The 20,450-nt window shown below is 39.1% G+C and overlaps 10 non-coding genes across 10 annotated transcripts; all 10 read left to right on the top strand.

Moving 5' to 3' along the window:
* Positions 1-1,237: 1,237 nt before the first annotated feature.
* On the top strand, positions 1,238-1,319 carry TRNAS-CGA (transfer RNA serine (anticodon CGA)). The gene has a single exon. It is a non-coding gene; the product is annotated as a tRNA-Ser (tRNA).
* An 840-nt stretch (positions 1,320-2,159) lies between these two features.
* Positions 2,160-2,241, top strand: TRNAS-CGA (transfer RNA serine (anticodon CGA)). Its single transcript has one exon. It is a non-coding gene; the product is annotated as a tRNA-Ser (tRNA).
* Positions 2,242-3,081: 840 nt separating this feature from the next.
* On the top strand, positions 3,082-3,163 carry TRNAS-CGA (transfer RNA serine (anticodon CGA)). Its single transcript has one exon. It is a non-coding gene; the product is annotated as a tRNA-Ser (tRNA).
* An 840-nt stretch (positions 3,164-4,003) lies between these two features.
* TRNAS-CGA (transfer RNA serine (anticodon CGA)) lies at positions 4,004-4,085 on the top strand. The gene has a single exon. It is a non-coding gene; the product is annotated as a tRNA-Ser (tRNA).
* Positions 4,086-4,925: 840 nt separating this feature from the next.
* TRNAS-CGA (transfer RNA serine (anticodon CGA)) lies at positions 4,926-5,007 on the top strand. The gene has a single exon. It is a non-coding gene; the product is annotated as a tRNA-Ser (tRNA).
* An 840-nt stretch (positions 5,008-5,847) lies between these two features.
* On the top strand, positions 5,848-5,929 carry TRNAS-CGA (transfer RNA serine (anticodon CGA)). Its single transcript has one exon. It is a non-coding gene; the product is annotated as a tRNA-Ser (tRNA).
* An 840-nt stretch (positions 5,930-6,769) lies between these two features.
* Positions 6,770-6,851, top strand: TRNAS-UGA (transfer RNA serine (anticodon UGA)). Its single transcript has one exon. It is a non-coding gene; the product is annotated as a tRNA-Ser (tRNA).
* A 9,173-nt stretch (positions 6,852-16,024) lies between these two features.
* TRNAS-CGA (transfer RNA serine (anticodon CGA)) lies at positions 16,025-16,106 on the top strand. The gene has a single exon. It is a non-coding gene; the product is annotated as a tRNA-Ser (tRNA).
* An 840-nt stretch (positions 16,107-16,946) lies between these two features.
* TRNAS-CGA (transfer RNA serine (anticodon CGA)) lies at positions 16,947-17,028 on the top strand. The gene has a single exon. It is a non-coding gene; the product is annotated as a tRNA-Ser (tRNA).
* Positions 17,029-17,868: 840 nt separating this feature from the next.
* TRNAS-UGA (transfer RNA serine (anticodon UGA)) lies at positions 17,869-17,950 on the top strand. The gene has a single exon. It is a non-coding gene; the product is annotated as a tRNA-Ser (tRNA).
* Positions 17,951-20,450: the final 2,500 nt, after the last annotated feature.

Genomic DNA, 20,450 nt, shown 5'->3' with positions numbered 1-20,450 from the left:
TTGAGAGACCAAGGAAGAATGTAATTCATCTGTAATGACAGTCATTTGCTTACATGTCCAGGAAAAGTGATATAGAGAACATGGACACTTGTGGTGTCAAGGTGTAATGATTAAAACTATTGATTCTAAATCAAGTGATCAAAGACCAAATGCCTTAGAAGTCTATATTTTCCTTAAAGCTAAGCTAGCTACTAAATTGCCCTCCATTAATTCAGCAGCTGACAAAATTAAATTACATCAGAAGCAGTCTGCCAATCGTGAACCAGAAAAAAAATATTTTTGAACTCCAGCTTGTAACAACCAACAAAAAGGTTGTAGTTGTAGCCGAGTGGTTAAGGTGATGGACTTGAAATCCATTGGGGTGTCCACGTGCAGATTCAAATCGAGCCATCTACGTGTTGCATTTCAAGCTTACCCAAAACATGCAAAGTATCTAAAAAAAGGTGTTAAAGAAAGTATGTTATGTTTATGAATACAAATCACCAAGGCCACCTAGCCCAAATTGACCTGCAGAAAATTTAGTAATAAACTACTTATCAAAGAACAGAGGCTTTTTCCTGCGTTTTAAGAACAGTGCTTAAGAAAGATTATGTAGTTTTCCTGGTGAAAAGTGCATGTTGATCCTTAGTATAATAATCATTTAATCATTTTCTGCGATCTAAGTTTAAATCCTCGCTGGGCCTTATGTGATAATTGCAAGAAACATAAAAAATAATTGAATCAAAAATCAACATCAGCAAAAAGAAATGTACATCACTGAGACTATTCTAGTAACACAAACACGTTGTGAAATTCATTGAATTATAACATCCTTAATACAGTGAATTGCACCAACAATTGTGGAAGGCGGATAACAAACTTTACACCAGAAAACACCTACCAGTCACAATTGAATGAACAGTTTCAATGGTGATGATTCTGCATTGAGAGACCAAGGAAGATTGTAATTCATCTGTAATGACAGTCATTTGCTTACATGTCCATGAAAAGTGATATAGAGAACATGGACACTTGTGGTGTCAAGGTGTAATGATTAAAACCATTGATTCTAAATCAAGTGATCAAAGACCAAATGCCTTAGAAGTCTATATTTTCCTTAAAGCTAAGCTAGCTACTAAATTGCCCTCCATTAATTCAGCAGCTGACAAAATTAAATTACATCAGAAGCAGTCTGCCAATCGTGAACCAGAAAAAAAATATTTTTCAACTCCAGCTTGTAACAACCAACAAACAGGTTGTAGTTGTGGCCGAGTGGTTAAGGCGATGGACTCGAAATCCATTGGGGTGTCCCTGCGCAGGTTCAAATCCTGCCAGCTACGTGTTGCTTTTCAAGCTTACCCAAAACATGCACTGTATCTAAAAAAGGTGTTAAAGAAAGTATGTTATGTTTAAGAATACAAATCACCAAGACCACCTAGCCCAAATTGACCTGCAGAAAATTTAGTAATAAACTACTTATCAAAGAACAGAAGCTTTTTCCTGCGTTTTAAGAACAGTGCTTAAGAAAGATTATGTAGTTTTCCTGGTGAAAAGTGCATGTTGATCCTTAGTATAATAATCATTTAATCATTTTCTGCGATCTAAGTTCAAATCCTCGCTGGGCCTTATGTGATAATTGCAAGAAACATAAAAAATAATTGAATCAAAAATCAACATCAGCAAAAAGAAATGTACATCACTGAGACTATTCTAGTAACACAAACACGTTGTGAAATTCATTGAATTATAACATCCTTAATACAGTGAATTGCACCAACAATTGTGGAAGGCGGATAACAAACTTTACACCAGAAAACACCTACCAGTCACAATTGAATGAACAGTTTCAATGGTGATGATTCTGCATTGAGAGACCAAGGAAGATTGTAATTCATCTGTAATGACAGTCATTTGCTTACATGTCCATGAAAAGTGATATAGAGAACATGGACACTTGTGGTGTCAAGGTGTAATGATTAAAACTATTGATTCTAAATCAAGTGATCAAAGACCAAATGCCTTAGAAGTCTATATTTTCCTTAAAGCTAAGCTAGCTACTAAATTGCCCTCTATTAATTCAGCATCTGACAAAATTAAATTACATCAGAAGCAGTCTGCCAATCGTGAACCAGAAAAAAAATATTTTTGAACTCCAGCTTGTAACAACCTACAAAAAGGTTGTAGTTGTGGCCAAGTGGTTAAGGCGATGGACTCGAAATCCATTGGGGTGTCCCCGCGCAGGTTCAAATCCTGCCAGCTACGTGTTGCTTTTCAAGCTTACCCAAAACATGCACTGTATCTAAAAAAGGTGTTAAAGAAAGTATGTTATGTTTATGAATACAAATCACCAAGACCACCTAGCCCAAATTGACCTGCAGAAAATTTAGTAATAAACTACTTATCAAAGAACAGAAGCTTTTTCCTGCATTTTAAGAACAGTGCTTAAGAAAGATTATGTAGTTTTCCTGGTGCAAAGTGCATGTTGATCCTTAGTATAATAATCATTTAATCATTTTCTGCGATCTAAGTTCAAATCCTCGCTGGGCCTTATGTGATAATTGCAAGAAACATAAAAAATAATTGAATCAAAAATCAACATCAGCAAAAAGAAATGTACATCACTGAGACTATTCTAGTAACACAAACACGTTGTGAAATTCATTGAATTATAACATCCTTAATACAGTGAATTGCACCAACAATTGTGGAAGGCGGATAACAAACTTTACACCAGAAAACACCTACCAGTCACAATTGAATGAACAGTTTCAATGGTGATGATTCTGCATTGAGAGACCAAGGAAGATTGTAATTCATCTGTAATGACAGTCATTTGCTTACATGTCCATGAAAAGTGATATAGAGAACATGGACACTTGTGGTGTCAAGGTGTAATGATTAAAACTATTGACTCTAAATCAAGTGATCAAAGACCAAATGCCTTAGAAGTCTATATTTTCCTTAAAGCTAAGCTAGCTACTAAATTGCCCTCTATTAATTCAGCATCTGACAAAATTAAATTACATCAGAAGCAGTCTGCCAATCGTGAACCAGAAAAAAAATATTTTTGAACTCCAGCTTGTAACAACCAACAAAAAGGTTGTAGTTGTGGCCGAGTGGTTAAGGCGATGGACTCGAAATCCATTGGGGTGTCCCCGCGCAGGTTCAAATCCTGCCAGCTACGTGTTGCTTTTCAAGCTTACCCAAAACATGCACTGTATCTAAAAAAGGTGTTAAAGAAAGTATGTTATGTTTATGAATACAAATCACCAAGGCCACCTAGCCCAAATTGACCTGCAGAAAATTTAGTAATAAACTACTTATCAAAGAACAGAGGCTTTTTCCTGCGTTTTAAGAACAGTGCTTAAGAAAGATTATGTAGTTTTCCTGGTGAAAAGTGCATGTTGATCCTTAGTATAATAATCATTTAATCATTTTCTGCGATCTAAGTTCAAATCCTCGCTGGGCCTTATGTGATAATTGCAAGAAACATAAAAAATAATTGAATCAAAAATCAACATCAGCAAAAAGAAATGTACATCACTGAGACTATTCTAGTAACACAAACACGTTGTGAAATTCATTGAATTATAACATCCTTAATACAGTGAATTGCACCAACAATTGTGGAAGGCGGATAACAAACTTTACACCAGAAAACACCTACCAGTCACAATTGAATGAACAGTTTCAATGGTGATGATTCTGCATTGAGAGACCAAGGAAGATTGTAATTCATCTGTAATGACAGTCATTTGCTTACATGTCCATGAAAAGTGATATAGAGAACATGGACACTTGTGGTGTCAAGGTGTAATGATTAAAACTATTGATTCTAAATCAAGTGATCAAAAAACAAATGCCTTAGAAGTCTATATTTTCCTTAAAGCTAAGCTAGCTACTAAATTGCCCTCTATTAATTCAGCATCTGACAAAATTAAATTACATCAGAAGCAGTCTGCCAATCGTGAACCAGAAAAAAAATATTTTTGAACTCCAGCTTGTAACAACCAACAAAAAGGTTGTAGTTGTGGCCGAGTGGTTAAGGCGATGGACTCGAAATCCATTGGGGTGTCCCCGCACAGGTTCAAATCCTGCCAGCTACGTGTTGCTTTTCAAGCTTACCCAAAACATGCACTGTATCTAAAAAAGGTGTTAAAGAAAGTATGTTATGTTTATGAATACAAATCACCAAGACCACCTAGCCCAAATTGACCTGCAGAAAATTTAGTAATAAACTACTTATCAAAGAACAGAAGCTTTTTCCTGCGTTTTAAGAACAGTGCTTAAGAAAGATTATGTAGTTTTCCTGGTGCAAAGTGCATGTTGATCCTTAGTATAATAATCATTTAATCATTTTCTGCGATCTAAGTTCAAATCCTCGCTGGGCCTTATGTGATAATTGCAAGAAACATAGAAAATAATTGAATCAAAAATCAACATCAGCAAAAAGAAATGTACATCACTGAGACTATACTAGTAACACAAACACGTTGTGAAATTCATTGAATTATAACATCCTTAATACAGTGAATTGCAACAACAATTGTGGAAGGCGGATAACAAACTTTACACCAGAAAACACCTACCAGTCACAATTGAATGAACAGTTTCAATGGTGATGATTCTGCATTGAGAGACCAAGGAAGATTGTAATTCATCTGTAATGACAGTCATTTGCTTACATGTCCATGAAAAGTGATATAGAGAACATGGACACTTGTGGTGTCAAGGTGTAATGATTAAAACTATTGATTCTAAATCAAGTGATCAAAGACCAAATGCCTTAGAAGTCTATATTTTCCTTAAAGCTAAGCTAGCTACTAAATTGGCCACCATTAATTCAGCAGCTGACAAAATTAAATTACATCAGAAGCAGTCTGCCAATCGTGAACCAGAAAAAAAATATTTTTGAACTCCAGCTTGTAACAACCAACAAAAAGGTTGTAGTTGTGGCCGAGTGGTTAAGGCGATGGACTCGAAATCCATTGGGGTGTCCCCGCACAGGTTCAAATCCTGCCAGCTACATTTTGCTTTTCAAGCTTACCCAAAACATGCACTGTATCTAAAAAATGTGTTAAAGAAAGTATGTTATGTTTATGAATACAAATCACCAAGACCACCTAGCCCAAATTGACCTGCAGAAAATTTAGTAATAAACTACTTATCAAAGAACAGAGGCTTTTTCCTGCGTTTTAAGAACAGTGCTTAAGAAAGATTATGTAGTTTTACTGGTGCAAAGTGCATGTTGATCCTTAGTATAATAATCATTTAATCATTTTCTGCGATCTAAGTTCAAATCCTCGCTGGGCCTTATGTGATAATTGCAAGAAACATAAAAAATAATTGAATCAAAAATCAACATCAGCAAAAAGAAATGTACATCACTGAGACTATTCTAGTAACACAAACCCGTTGTGAAATTCATTGAATTATAACATCCTTAATACAGTGAATTGCACCAACAATTGTGGAAGGCGGATAACAAACTTTACACCAGAAAACACCTACCAGTCACAATTGAATGAACAGTTTCAATGGTGATGATTCTGCATTGAGAGACCAAGGAAGAATGTAATTCATCTGTAATGACAGTCATTTGCTTACATGTCCATGAAAAGTGATATAGAGAACATGGACACTTGTGGTGTCAAGGTGTAATGATTAAAACTATTGATTCTAAATCAAGTGATCAAAGACCAAATGCCTTAGAAGTCTATATTTTCCTTAAAGCTAAGCTAGCTACTAAATTGCCCTCCATTAATTCAGCAGCTGACAAAATTAAATTACATCAGAAGCAGTCTGCCAATCGTGAACCAGAAAAAAAATATTTTTGAACTCCAGCTTGTAACAACCAACAAAAAGGTTGTAGTTGTGGCCGAGTGGTTAAGGCGATGGACTCGAAATCCATTGGGGTGTCCCCGCCCAGGTTCAAATCCTGCCAGCTACATGTTGCTTTTCAAGCTTACCCAAAACATGCACTGTATCTAAAAAAGGTGTTAAAGAAAGTATGTTATGTTTATGAATACAAATCACCAAGGCCACCTAGCCCAAATTGACCTGCAGAAAATTTAGTAATAAACTACTTATCAAAGAACAGAGGCTTTTTCCTGCGTTTTAAGAACAGTGCGTAAGAAAGATTATGTAGTTTTCCTGGTGAAAAGTGCATGTTGATCCTTAGTATAATAATCATTTAATCATTTTCTGCGATCTAAATTCAAATCCTCGCTGGGCCTTATGTGATAATTGCAAGAAACATAAAAAATAATTGAATCAAAAATCAACATCAGCAAAAAGAAATGTACATCACTGAGACTATTCTAGTAACACAAACACGTTGTGAAATTCATTGAATTATAACATCCTTAATACAGTGAATTGCACCAACAATTGTGGAAGGCAGATAACAAACTTTACACCAGAAAACACCTACCAGTCACAATTGAATGAACAGTTTCAATGGTGATGATTCTGCATTGAGAGACCAAGGAAGATTGTAATTCATCTGTAATGACAGTCATTTGCTTACATGTCCATGAAAAGTGATATAGAGAACATGGACACTTGTGGTGTCAAGGTGTAATGATTAAAACTATTGATTCTAAATCAAGTGATCAAAGACCAAATGCCTTAGAAGTCTATATTTTCCTTAAAGCTAAGCTAGCTACTAAATTGCCCTCTATTAATTCAGCAGCTGACAAAATTAAATTACATCAGAAGCAGTCTGCCAATCGTGAACCAGAAAAAAAATATTTTTGAACTCCAGCTTGTAACAACCAACAAAAAGGTTGTAGTTGTGGCCGAGTGGTTAAGGCAATGGACTTGAAATCCATTGGGGTGTCCCCGCGCAGGTTCAAATCCTGCCAGCTACGTGTTGCGTTTCAAGCTTATCCAAAACATGCAAAGTATCTAAAAAAAGGTGTTAAAGAAAGTATGTTATGTTTATGAATACAAATCACCAAGGCCACCTAGCCCAAATTGACATGCAGAAAATTTAGTAATAAACTACTTATCAAAGAACAGAGGCTTTTTCCTGCGTTTTAAGAACAGTGCTTAAGAAAGATTATGTAGTTTTCCTGGTGAAAAGTGCATGTTGATCCTTAGTATAATAATCATTTAATCATTTTCTGCGATCTAAGTTTAAATCCTCGCTGGGCCTTATGTGATAATTGCAAGAAACATAAAAAATAATTGAATCAAAAATCAACATCAGCAAAAAGAAATGTACATCACTGAGACTATTCTAGTAACACAAACACATTGTGAAATTCATTGAATTATAACATCCTTAATACAGTTATTAAAGTAATTCTATCGTTTTAAAATAAGCATTGCCCAATCAATTGAATGTGTGTCCAAAGCACAAAGTGATTTATTTTTAACAGATGTAAATAGTCAATAATTCAATACATTATTATATCATGATAAAGTACAGTACAGCACAGCCAATACCAAAAGATAAGTACATACCAATGCAATCGCTTGCGCTCGCTTGCGCACCCACAGGACCCGATGGACAATATTCTGTATAGAATATTGTGTCAGAGTTGACTGAGGCCCCAGTGAGATGCAACTAATATATATACAGTCAGTGTTTCATTGTGAACAATAGAGATGACGTAGATTGTTTCTATAGGTCCAGACGTTGGGTGGGTCCAGGCCAGACAGGTAATAGGTTGATTCAATCTAAGGAATCCAAAGGTGGGGGTCTTCTCTCCAGGGGGTCTGCTCCTTTTCATAGCCAGTATCATACAAAGGTTTTACTCTCTAATATCAATAACTAAAGTATGCAATGTGCGATCTCTTCGCCGACTGCACCGGACAGCTGCTGATGATTAGGGCTTCAATATGATATCAGGCATGACACCTTTCCTATTACCTAAACCTTTAATAACACTACAATGTACATATAATCAACATATACATATATATATATATATATATATATATATATATATATAGACTAATAATAAACCGAATACTATCTGCTCCTGAATTACAGTGTAACAGAACCAATATGAAATTATATAAATAACTAACTGTTGTAATGCGAGTGTGTGCGTGCGTATTTTACCGTGCGAACGCACCACGTCACATAACACGTGGCGTACGCTTCGCAATACGCACGGCAAACCAATATTAAACCAATATACTTTCGTTCATCCAATTATACGACTTCAACAGTCCACCCTTTGATAGTACAATAAACTATCACCTTAAAGATGTTATAAGCAGGATCTCAGTACCACGTTTCATTGTTATGTAATACAAATCCCCTTTGGTGTATGTCCACACTGTTTGTAGATCTAAACAAGTTATCATAAGAGAGAGTCTTAATCCTCTAACCGACTTCTTCTTTTACTATAAACCGTACACTTCTGGAGCTTGGAGATAACCTTTTGTATGCCCTTCAAGGGTGCAATAAAACACTTAATACATTATTTGGAAAGGTACATGGTACAGTAGAACGTGTATCAGCTATACAGAATTCTCTACTACAGTTCTTCAAGTTTAACAGGTTCTTCTGTCCAACGCATGTCTTTAAGCTCAGAATACATTTAAACACTTCATGTTCATCAATAGCATCATCCTATGTCTATCAATAATGTCATATGCAATCTCCTTCAGCTTGCGTTAATATACACACATCCAATAATGTCACCAGTTCTTTTCATCAACACTTTTGGGCGGGCTATTGTCTGTTCGTTCTTCCCAGTCTCCCAATACTCAGATTTAACAGTGATCGACTTGTAAAGCATTGGGAGACTTCAGACTGAGGGACCTAGGTGTCCTACTTTTTCCCCTAGTGACCTCCCACCCATAGTTCGGGTACCTCAAGAATATTTAGTGGAAAGAGAACTAATCCTACTTGATATAATCACTGAGGCACGCGTGAGCACGCCCAGCACTTTGTTTGGTCTAAAACCTTACCCTCCCAAGAATGATAATCATTCTCAAGGATGCCTGCTCAAGTCCGAATATTACTGGACTGGCATCGCTGGGTGTGTCTCCTTTTTTTTACTATGGGGTTGCCGTACTTACGGACGTAATGCTACTCAGACAATAGCCCCTCGCACTTTCTCCAAGCTCCAAGGTTTCCAAATTTTCCTTTACCCCTGAATTGAATAGAGTAATTGACTGGACTGATTATGCTACTAACTTCTTCCTCCCCAATACCTCCTTATCATTACCTGAACCAGTCTCTGTCACCTGCTAATAATCAAAAGAATTAACCGTCCTGAGAAGAGAGTGAAATGGGAGAACACACAAGAGGAAAAACTACAACTTCATGCTGGACAACAGTCTTAGCCTTTGGCTCAGGTGCTACTAACTGCATCCGAGGCCTTCCAGTACAGACTCATGAGTGCCCTTGGACCCTTCTCTGAGTGTTGGCCTCTCTGCAGTGGGTGGTATGGGCACCAGTTTGTCTCTGCTACCCTTGAAGCCGTGAGGCTGGTAGCCTACACCTGGTACCTGTCTGGCAAATAACCTAAGCTTAAGAAATTACTGCTCCACGACTTACTCTCCTGATCCAACATCCTGACAGTTAGTGTGACCTTTCAGGAAACAGTGTTTTGGACGTTCTCGGTTGCTGTCTCACTATTTACCTTCTCTCAAGGTCTAACCTAGCCTCCCAGTTACAATCTCATCTCACGAGGGGTCAAGAACATTCCAAAAACTGACAGGTTAGGAGTCTGCCCAGGGGTGATCTCTTGGTAGCGGGAAAGGACTAGTGGCACTTCAATCAAGTTCCAACTCTTAGTCTATTCAATTCATTCTACCGAGTACCACTACTTTATGTTCACACTGGTTTATGGCTAACTGAAAGTATGTGATTTGTTACCACTACTCATACATTATACATCTATTATCAACAACATGAATACCCCTATCATCTATTATAACTCTAGGACTATCACATTAAATAACAAAAGCTTTGAGTATGATACAGTAATACATTAGACACATTTCAATACACCTCTACCTAGACATATTTCATTGGTACACCTGTGTATACTTGAGGATCCTGCATGGTGGTAATTGGATGACGTGCATTTGTTTTACCTGGAGGAAAACCCATCAGCAGGAGGGATATGGGATGGCTATATTAGTCTACCTTGTCCATCTCTCCAGAGTCCACCAGACTCCTCACCACATCTCTTCACCTTCCAGACAGTTTATCCTTCAGGTAACACGAATCTTCCTATATTAACCAATATGTGTATGCGTGCATGTGTGTGTGTGTTCACCTTTTTAAAACTAAAACAATACAACAAAAAACAAAACAAAACATAGATTTGTTAGCTGTCACATAAAACCCTGCTGTCTATTTGACAGCTATGTTCTCCCTGGTGTGACAGCCATGTATGGTTGTGCGTGTAAGTGTGGACCTTACTAGCAGCTACTTCCGTTGGTAACTGTGTCCCTGTATAAAGTCCTCTATGTAGTGTCCTAATCATGTGCTGGTATTGCTATAAAACGATTTCTCAGTCACCTCAACATCGCCCTCTAGACTAGAAAAATGCTAAAGACCAATGTATATCAATCGATTTTCCCTCTGCCAACTCACATGTCATTCTCAGTACCTCATATTCAGCTACTTGACTAAGTGGGAAAAGGCAAAGGGGTCTCTTTCTATAACACTTTCTTCAAATATAACAGTATCCAGTACATGCCTGTCTAACAGTGAAAATTATAAAACATGAAAATTCTACATTTTCTAGGGTTTCACATTATGTTGTATCTTGTGGTAAAAATCCTCCTCCAATGTTCTACACAGAGATGCATATCTGTATGCCTATCCTCTAGCAATCTCCTGTCTCCACCATTTGTGCATCCATAAAAAGGCACATTTTTGTACAGGAGGCACGAGCCAAAACAAAAAAACAAAACAGATATGCAATCTATAACACATGAATCGTATTTCCACAACAGAACCTTTCTGCTTAAAATCAGCAGTTTCTATACACATGAAAACAAAACCCCTGACTGTTTCTGTAACTCATATCAATCTAGTGTGTGTATCTCTGAATTTGTCTTATGTAAAAACATAAAAATATGTTTTAGCCCCATTGTTGAGACTGTGTCGGATTTTATCTCTACCAGAGCAGAGAGAGAGAGAGAGAGAGAGAGAGGGAGAGGTAGAGAGAGAGAGAGGGAGCGGGAGAGAGAGAGATAGGTAGAGAGAGAGAGGGAAAGAGAGAGAGGGAGAGACTAGCGTTTGTGTAAAGAATGAGAAATAGGAAAGCAATGAATGATGGGAATACAAAGGTTTGAATACAAACATACATGTAGAAAGGGAGATTTTTTTTACAACAAAATGACAGCTGGATTGGACTCTGACTCTATGGGGAAATGGCTGTATTCATTCCACTGTTCCCCTTAGCTATTTGCTAACTATGACCCCTCCCCATACTTGACTAGGGGTTCTTAACAGTGCAATCCAGTGTCGTCCGTCATTTGTTCATTAAGAACTCGGTATCTCATTGACTACATACCTTTTCAACGGACTTTTCTAACTTATAATAGAGAAATGTGAAAATGTACTCTTAGTGACTCATATTTTCTCTGAAATACATAAAACGATATTTTGGAGCAAAGTATGTACATACTTCATTGTTGGATAATGATTCTCAGCCAAACAAATTATCATGAGTCACTGCAGCCTAAAACAAAAGAGTGTTCCAATTGTCTATTGTTAATTAGTCTTTCAAGAGTAATTCTTCTATTTCTCTATCTCACCCCTTTTAAACACTTGTCTATACTTCTTTTGTGTCCCTTTTATCTGTGAAAAGAAAAACAAGATAGTTATCTTAAAACAGCAAACAAAACAAACATTTCTATTCTTTGCCGTCGGCTAGCGATTTAGGAAAACAAACATGTGACAACATAAAACGAACAAACAAAATCAACAAAGATTACTTTTAAAAAAATAAGTTTCTTTCTACATTTTGCACCTTAATGCTCACCACAGATTAACTCTAGAGTCGGCTATATTTCTCCCCCAGAATATTAGTTGTTACAGAGTGTGCAATCAATTAAAGGGGAACCTCTGAGAGAAGTGTACGCCTACTTTGTGGATGTCTATGTGATTTCCAACCCAGGTATTCATTCTTCTCTCTACACAGTTCCTACTCATGTGTCCCTTCTTATGGCAGTAGAAGCACGTCCCTGTCATGTCTTCACAATGTTTTGCTAGGTGTCCTATTTTATTGCCTTGAAAACACTTCCTCAACTCGTGTTGTTTCTCTTCCTTTTTACAATCTTTCCTAATGTGTCCTTCTTCTCTGCAATTGTAACATCTCACTATTCTGGGTTTCCTGTTATGTGGGTTGTATTCTGGTGGTCGTGTGTGCAGTCCCTCTAGTGCTGGGATACTTATCATCATTACCCTATCACTTAGTGTCTCTTTCTGTTTGTTTATACTTTTATCATGTTCTATAGCTGACTCCCTGAGAGCACTTACAGTGGTTCCTTTCCAGTATGGTAATGAAGTTTGCACCCTTCTTTTTAAGTTTTCCCTGAGGCCATCCATTAGAACTTTAACAGCAACCTCTCTGTAATATGGATTATCTTTTATGTCTGGTACCCCAGTATATTTGCCCATTGCTATCAAAGCTCTGCAAAAATAGTCTGCTGCATTTTCACTATCTTTTTGCTGGATACTAAAAATTTTACTCGAGTCCACTATCACTGGGAAATATGTGGCCAACTGTGTGATTATATGTCTAATATTGTCCTGATTATCATCCTCGGTTAAGGATTCTTCCTCCTCCAACATACAATCCTTAATGAACTTTTATATGTCAGTATTGAGAGGAAGACAGGTCTTCAATAATACTCGCCAATCGTTATTAGTTGGCTCATACACATTACCATAATATCTAATAAACTGCTGACATTTGGTCAAATCTTTCCTAGGATCAGGGAAATCAGACAAAATTGAAAATGTTTCAGACCTAGTGCATGGATCATGCTTTGCTACATGTTTTAAGGGAACATCACTATTCCTGTCTGTTTTCCCATTGGGAACTGCTGCTGTGCAGACAGGATGTAAGTCTACCAAATCACTGAAACTAGTTGCTGAAATTGCTGCTGCAGTAAAATGGATGTCTCCCCCTGTGTTAACCTTTTCATTACTCTCACCACTTTCAGCAGCTGCCCCTGCTGGTGGGACCGTTCCTCTTCTTTGTCCTGAAACATTACTTTTAACGTTACTTAAAACAACATACAAGTTACTAGTTACAGTTTTTACATTTTTGGTATTGGCTGTACTGCCCGCCCCGACCGAATTTATCGGGGGAGTGTTTGCGCTCAGTTCGCCACGCTTTGCAACGCACACTTCCGGAATGCTTGTTTCCGGTACGCTTACTTCCGCTGAACACGTGTTTTTCCTTACACTCACTTCCGCTGTGCGTTCGCTGCTCTGCCACATGTTACCTTCCATTTGCCACGATTTTAAACAATGATTATGTGCATTTCTCACTTTCGTTGACTTAATCAACCGTACTTTATCTTTTACGGTATTTAGCACCTCTGCATTAAAACTCCCTGTTGTTGGGAAAGGCCTATCACATTCTTTGGTCATTTCGACCCACGTGTCACAATACACAGTTGCGTATGCACCATATTTTGCACACATGAGAAACCTCGCTGACTCAATAAGACCTTCCTTAGGCAGTAAACTGGCAATCTCTAGCGTATGCCTAGCACCCATGTTGCACAATATACTTTCTACCCGGAACACAGACACACCGCAATGCTCTGTTCCTTCCGGCCAAATGTGAAACACAGACACACCGCAATGCTCTGTTCTTTCCACCAAATAATTTCAACTCTGTTGCTATACTCACCGCTAGAGATCTATAATCCTCGGTGAACGTATTTCCTTTAGCCGCGCTCACTCACTTTTCTCGCCCCTGGCGAGGGTCCCTAATACAGAAATATCACTGTGGGCCCCAAGGGCTATCAGCTCCTCGATACCCTGGCTCAACCACAAAAATCTGCTGAGTTTATTATCGCTGGGAGCGCAAAGTCGATACAATCAACCTGCCTTTCCAGTATAATTCCTCCTAGCTGCTTCACCAATTCGCACTAACGGTGCGACCGGATCGCACTGCCTACCAATACTAATTATTAGCAAACCTTGCGATCTATTGGTAGCGCTTTGCGAAAACCCAGTTTTCGCATTCGGTATACCTGCCCTGTATACCGTCCTTCAGTTGGGCAATCCGCCTCGTCAGACAGCAACTGAGCACCTCAACAATAAAACAGTGTATCTACGTTACAACATCACACACTATACACCTTTTCTGCGCAGAAAATCAAAAGTTCCCAACAATAGTAATAATGTCTCAGAGGCTTTCACAAGTAATTATACTATGCATGTATAATAACTATCAAAACAATTGTTCAACCACGTGGCAAATCTACCGGAAGTTTGCGTACGCACAGCAGGAAGTACACATACGCACAGCAATGCAATACACTTTAAACCATTAAAACGACAATAAAAAGAAACATTTTTCTTTCTTGTCCCTAGATTCTAATTAGCGTTCCTTCAGTCTATGCAACAACGGACATTCGGTTTCGCAACACACAGTGAACAACAGGTATTAGACGTATTACGTTCTTTCCTGCTTTATACGACGCGTCCGTCCATCCACCCTTTGTTGAGGAACCGAATATCGTAAGCGTTGCATACCTGCCGGTAACGTAATTCCTAACTCACGAGCCCACATATTATTAAAGTAATTCTATCGTTTTAAAATAAGCATTGCCCAATCAATTGAATGTGTGTCCAAAGCACAAAGTGATTTATTTTTAACAGATGTAAATAGTCAATAATTCAATACATTATTATATCATGATAAAGTACAGTACAGCACAGCCAATACCAAAAGATAAGTACATACCAATGCAATCGCTTGCGCTCGCTTGCGCACCCACGGGACCCGATGGACAATATTCTGTATAGAATATTGTGTCAGAGTTGACTGAGGCCCCAGTGAGATGCAACTAATATATATACAGTCAGTGTTTCATTGTGAACAATAGAGATGACGTAGATTGTTTCTATAGGTCCAGACGTTGGGTGGGTCCAGGCCAGACAGGTAATAGGTTGATTCAATCTAAGGAATCCAAAGGTGGGGGTCTTCTCTCCAGGGGGTCTGCTCCTTTTCATAGCCAGTATCATACAAAGGTTTTACTCTCTAATATCAATAACTAAAGTATGCAATGTGCGATCTCTTCGCCGACTGCACCGGACAGCTGCTGATGATTAGGGCTTCAATATGATATCAGGCATGACACCTTTCCTATTACCTAAACCTTTAATAACACTACAATGTACATATAATCAACATATACATATATATATATATATATATATATATATATATATAGACTAATAATAAACCGAATACAATCTGCTCCTGAATTACAGTGTAACAGAACCAATATGAAATTATATAAATAACTAACTGTTGTAATGCGAGTGTGTGCGTGCGTATTTTACCGTGCGAACGTACCACGTCACGTAACACGTGGCGTACGCTTCGCAATACGCACGGCAAACCAATATTAAACCGATATACTTTCGTTCATCCAATTATACGACTTCAACACAGTGAATTGCACCAACAATTGTGGAAGGCGGATAACAAACTTTACACCAGAAAACACCTACCAGTCACAATAGAATGAACAGTTTCAATGGTGATGATTCTGCATTGAGAGACCAAGGACGATTGTAATTCATCTGTAATGACAGTCATTTGCTTACATGTCCATGAAAAGTGATATAGAGAACATGGACACTTGTGGTGTCAAGGTGTAATGATTAAAACTATTGATTCTAAATCAAGTGATCAAAGACCAAATGCCTTAGAAGTCTATATTTTCCTTAAAGCTAAGCTAGCTACTAAATTGCCCTCCATTAATTCAGCAGCTGACAAAATTAAATTACATCAGAAGCAGTCTGCCAATCGTGAACCAGAAAAAAAATATTTTTGAACTCTAGCTTGTAACAACCAACAAAAAGGTTGTAGTTGTGGCCGAGTGGTTAAGGCGATGGACTCGAAATCCATTGGGGTGTCCCCGCACAGATTCAAATCCTGCCAGCTACATGTTGCTTTTCAAGCTTAACCAAAACATGCATTGTATCTAAAAAAAGTGTTAAAGAAAGTATGTTATGTTTATGAATACAAATCACCAAGGCCACCTAGCCCAAATTGACCTGCAGAAAATTTAGTAATAAACTACTTATCAAAGAACAGAGGCTTTTTCCTGCGTTTTAAGAACAGTGCTTAAGAAAGATTATGTAGTTTTCCTGGTGAAAAGTGCATGTTGATCCTTAGTATAATAATCATTTAATAATTTTCTGCGATCTAAGTTCAAATCCTCGCTGGGCCTTATGTGATAATTGCAAGAAACATAAAAAATAATTGAATCAAAAATCAACATCAGCAAAAAGAAATGTACATCACTGAGACTATTCTAGTAACACAAACACGTTGTGAAATTCATTGAATTATAACATCCTTAATACAGTGAATTGCACCAACAATTGTGGAAGGCGGATAACAAACTTTACACCAGAAAACACCTACCAGTCACAATTGAATGAACAGTTTCAATGGTGATGATTCTGCATTGAGAGACCAAGGAAGATTGTAATTCATCTGTAATGACAGTCATTTGCTTACATGTCCATGAAAAGTGATATAGAGAACATGGACACTTGTGGTGTCAAGGTGTAATGATTAAAACTATTGATTCTAAATCAAGTGATCAAAGACCAAATGCCTTAGAAGTCTATATTTTCCTTAAAGCTAAGCTAGCTACTAAATTGCCCTCCATTAATTCAGCAGCTGACAAAATTAAATTACATCAGAAGCAGTCTGCCAATCGTGAACCAGAAAAAAAATATTTTTGAACTCCAGCTTGTAACAACCAACAAAAAGGTTGTAGTTATGGCTGAGTGGTTAAGGCGATGGACTCGAAATCCATTGGGGTGTCCCCACACAGGTTCAAATCCTGCCAGCTACATGTTGCTTTTCAAGCTTACCCAAAACATGCACTGTATCTAAAAAAGGTGTTAAAGAAAGTATGTTATGTTTATGAATACAAATCACCAAGGCCACCTAGCCCAAATTGACCTGCAGAAAATTTAGTAATAAACTACTTATCAAAGAACAGAGGCTTTTTCCTGCGTTTTAAGAACAGTGCTTAAGAAAGATTATGTAGTTTTCCTGGTGAAAAGTGCATGTTGATCCTTAGTATAATAATCATTTAATCATTTTCTGCGATCTAAGTTCAAATCCTCACTGGGTCTTATGTGATAATTGCAAGAAACATAAAAAATAATTGAATCAAAAATCAACATCAGCAAAAAGAATTGTACATCACTGAGACTATTCTAGTAACACAAACACGTTGTGAAATTCATTGAATTATAACATCCTTAATACAGTGAATTGCACCAACAATTGTGGAAGGCGGATAACAAACTTTACACCAGAAAACACCTACCAGTCACAATTGAATGAACAGTTTCAATGGTGATGATTCTGCATTGAGAGACCAAGGAAGATTGTAATTCATCTGTAATGACAGTCATTTGCTTACATGTCCATGAAAAGTGATATAGAGAACATGGACACTTGTGGTGTCAAGGTGTAATGATTAAAACTATTGATTCTAAATCAAGTGATCAAAGACCAAATGCCTTAGAAGTCTATATTTTCCTTAAAGCTAAGCTAGCTACTAAATTGCCCTCCATTAATTCAGCAGCTGACAAAATTAAATTACATCAGAAGCAGTCTGCCAATCGTGAACCAGAAAAAAAATATTTTTGAACTCCAGCTTGTAACAACCAACAAAAAGGTTGTAGTTGTGGCCGAGTGGTTAAGGCGATGGACTTGAAAGCCATTGGGGTGTCCCCGCGCAGGTTCAAATCCTGCCAGCTACGTGTTGCTTTTCAAGCTTATCCAAAACATGCACTGTATCTAAAAAAGGTGTTAAAGAAAGTATGTTATGTTTATGAATACAAATCACCAAGGCCACCTAGCCCAAATTGACCTGCAGACCATTTAGTAATAAACTACTTATCAAAGAACAGAGGCATTTTCCTGCATTTTAAGAACAGTGCTTAAGAAAGATTATGTAGTTTTCCTGGTGAAAAGTGCATGTTGATCCTTGGTATAATGGTCATTTCATCATTTTCTGCGATCTAAGTTCAAATCCTCGCTGGGCCTTATGTGATAATTGCAAGAAACATAAACAATAATTGAATCAAAAATCAACATCAGCAAAAAGAAATGTACATCACGAGACTATTCTAGTAACACAAACCCGTTGTGAAATTCATTGAATTATAACATCCTTAATACAGTGAATTGCACCAACAATTGTGGAAGGCGGATAACAAACTCTACACAAGAAAACACCTACCAGTCACAATTGAATGAACAGTTTCAATGGTGATGATTCTGCATTGAGAGTCCAAGGAAGATTGTAATTCATCTGTAATGACAGTCATTTGCTTACATGTCCATGAAAAGTGATATAGAGAACATGGACACTTGTGGTGTCAAGGTGTAATGATTAAAACTATTGATTCTAAATCAAGTGATCAAAGACCAAATGCCTTAGAAGTCTATATTTTCCTTAAAGCTAAGCTAGCTACTAAATTGCCCTCTATTAATACAGCAGCTGACAAAATTAAATTACATCAGAAGCAGTCTGCCAATCTTGAACCAGAAAAGTGTGAGAGAGGCCATTAAGCCGAAGGAGTTTAAAAGCATGTGTTGTGAGCTGACAATGTTACTTACCATTAGGGGTTAAGTCTGTGATGGAATCAGCCAATTGGAATGAGGTGGGAGTGGTCGTGTAAAGAATATATCCAGCAGTGGAGGAGGAGAGAGCTTCCTGTTTCCTGGATCCCGATATCTGGCAGCATCAGGCTTAGTATCTCTCTCCTATATTTTGTTTATCTGTGTTTATGTTCTTATCGTTTTTCCCTTCCTTTTCTGCATCTTCTGCTGTGTGTTTACTTTCTCCTTTTCTGTTTTTTTGGGTTCTGGTCTTTATTTCTCTCTTTCTTTGTTTCTCCTTTCTTTATCCCTCCCCTTTTCCTGTGTCTATTCTCCCCTGTTCATGGCCACCACTCGTCCCAGACGTGCCAGGTTACCCCTGCCAAGCTGGCCGCTTCCCCCCCTCCTCCCGCAGCGGTTCCAGCTCCTGGTGCTCTCACTGTCCCCCCTGTTTTAGTTTCTTCCCCTGCGCGGGTTCAGTCTGCAACGCCGGGTCCATCTGGCGGTTCTAACCGGGGGGGCGGGGCTAACGGGCAGTCGGGGGTCTCGCGACTCGGGTGCCACGAGAGTACCTTGCTGGGAAGGCTTGCATCGCGTTAGGAGGGCCAGGGCTCCGGATCGGGCGGCAAGGCCGCTCGTGTCCGGAGTTGTCAGGCGCATCAGGGAGGCAGCCAGAGCCCGGGGCAGGGGATCTCCTTCCCCTTCTCCCGTGGCTGTTAGCGGCGCCGGTCGGCCATCTTTAATCCCTTCAGGCCGGGCGGTTCCCAGCAGAGACAGGCTGGGGTCCCAGGTTAGCGGAGAAGGGGCATATGGGGGTAGCACTCAGGTGTCCGGGGCTCAGTGGCAGGGGTCCCCTTACAGTGGCTGGGGCCCGTTATTTTAGATCCCCTTCCTCCCCCGTCTCAGCATTTTCATGGGGGGAAGGCATATGGTAGGGCCACACCACCCCCCTCCAGTCAACAGGTTTTTGAGCAAGATTATCAGGCACTGAATGTCATGCAGCAGGGTATGTCCCCCCTCTTGCCAGCTCTACATGGGGTAATGGCGGCTAATTCCCTGCCCTCCCTTCCTTTGCTTTAGGCCAGAGATACCCCTCCTCCCGGGGCCTCCCCTCTTCTGTTCTCATTGGAATCCACTCATGCAAGGGCGGGTATCTCATCTAATCAGGCCCCTGGTCTGTTGGGGCCGGCCCCTGTTATATTTTCGCCCGGCAGCGTTGGAGCAGCCCACCGGCAACCCACAGCAGCATATTCATCTGTTAACCGTTCGTTCTCATGGCGTTTCTGACTCAGCCGTAAACTGGCCTTTCCCACCGAGGCTTCTCAATCAACGCATGTCAGATAGTGCTGCCCTCTCGGGGTCTCTGCCATACCCCCCGAGGGAGTATAGACCCGTAGTGGAAGTGGGGAGTATGTGGGCGGCCCCTTACCCTTCTTTGTCTGGTCAGTACCTTCATTCTTACCTTAAGCCCTCATTTATTAATACGGCTGTTGTTTCTGGCATGGATTCGCAGCCCCCCTTGGTTGAGCAGCGTGACGATAGGAGTCAGGGGGTCCCCCCTCAAGCAGGTTTTCTGGGTCACCTTATGGGCGCACCCCCCTTGCCTACCCCGGCCGGGGTCCCGCAGCAGGCTTTGCACAATCTGTCTTCCCCACA

The sequence above is a fragment of the Mixophyes fleayi genome, chromosome 10 (assembly GCF_038048845.1).
Source record: "Mixophyes fleayi isolate aMixFle1 chromosome 10, aMixFle1.hap1, whole genome shotgun sequence".
NCBI classification, from domain to species: domain Eukaryota; kingdom Metazoa; phylum Chordata; class Amphibia; order Anura; family Limnodynastidae; genus Mixophyes; species Mixophyes fleayi.
This window is presented reverse-complemented; position numbering and strand designations above follow the sequence as displayed.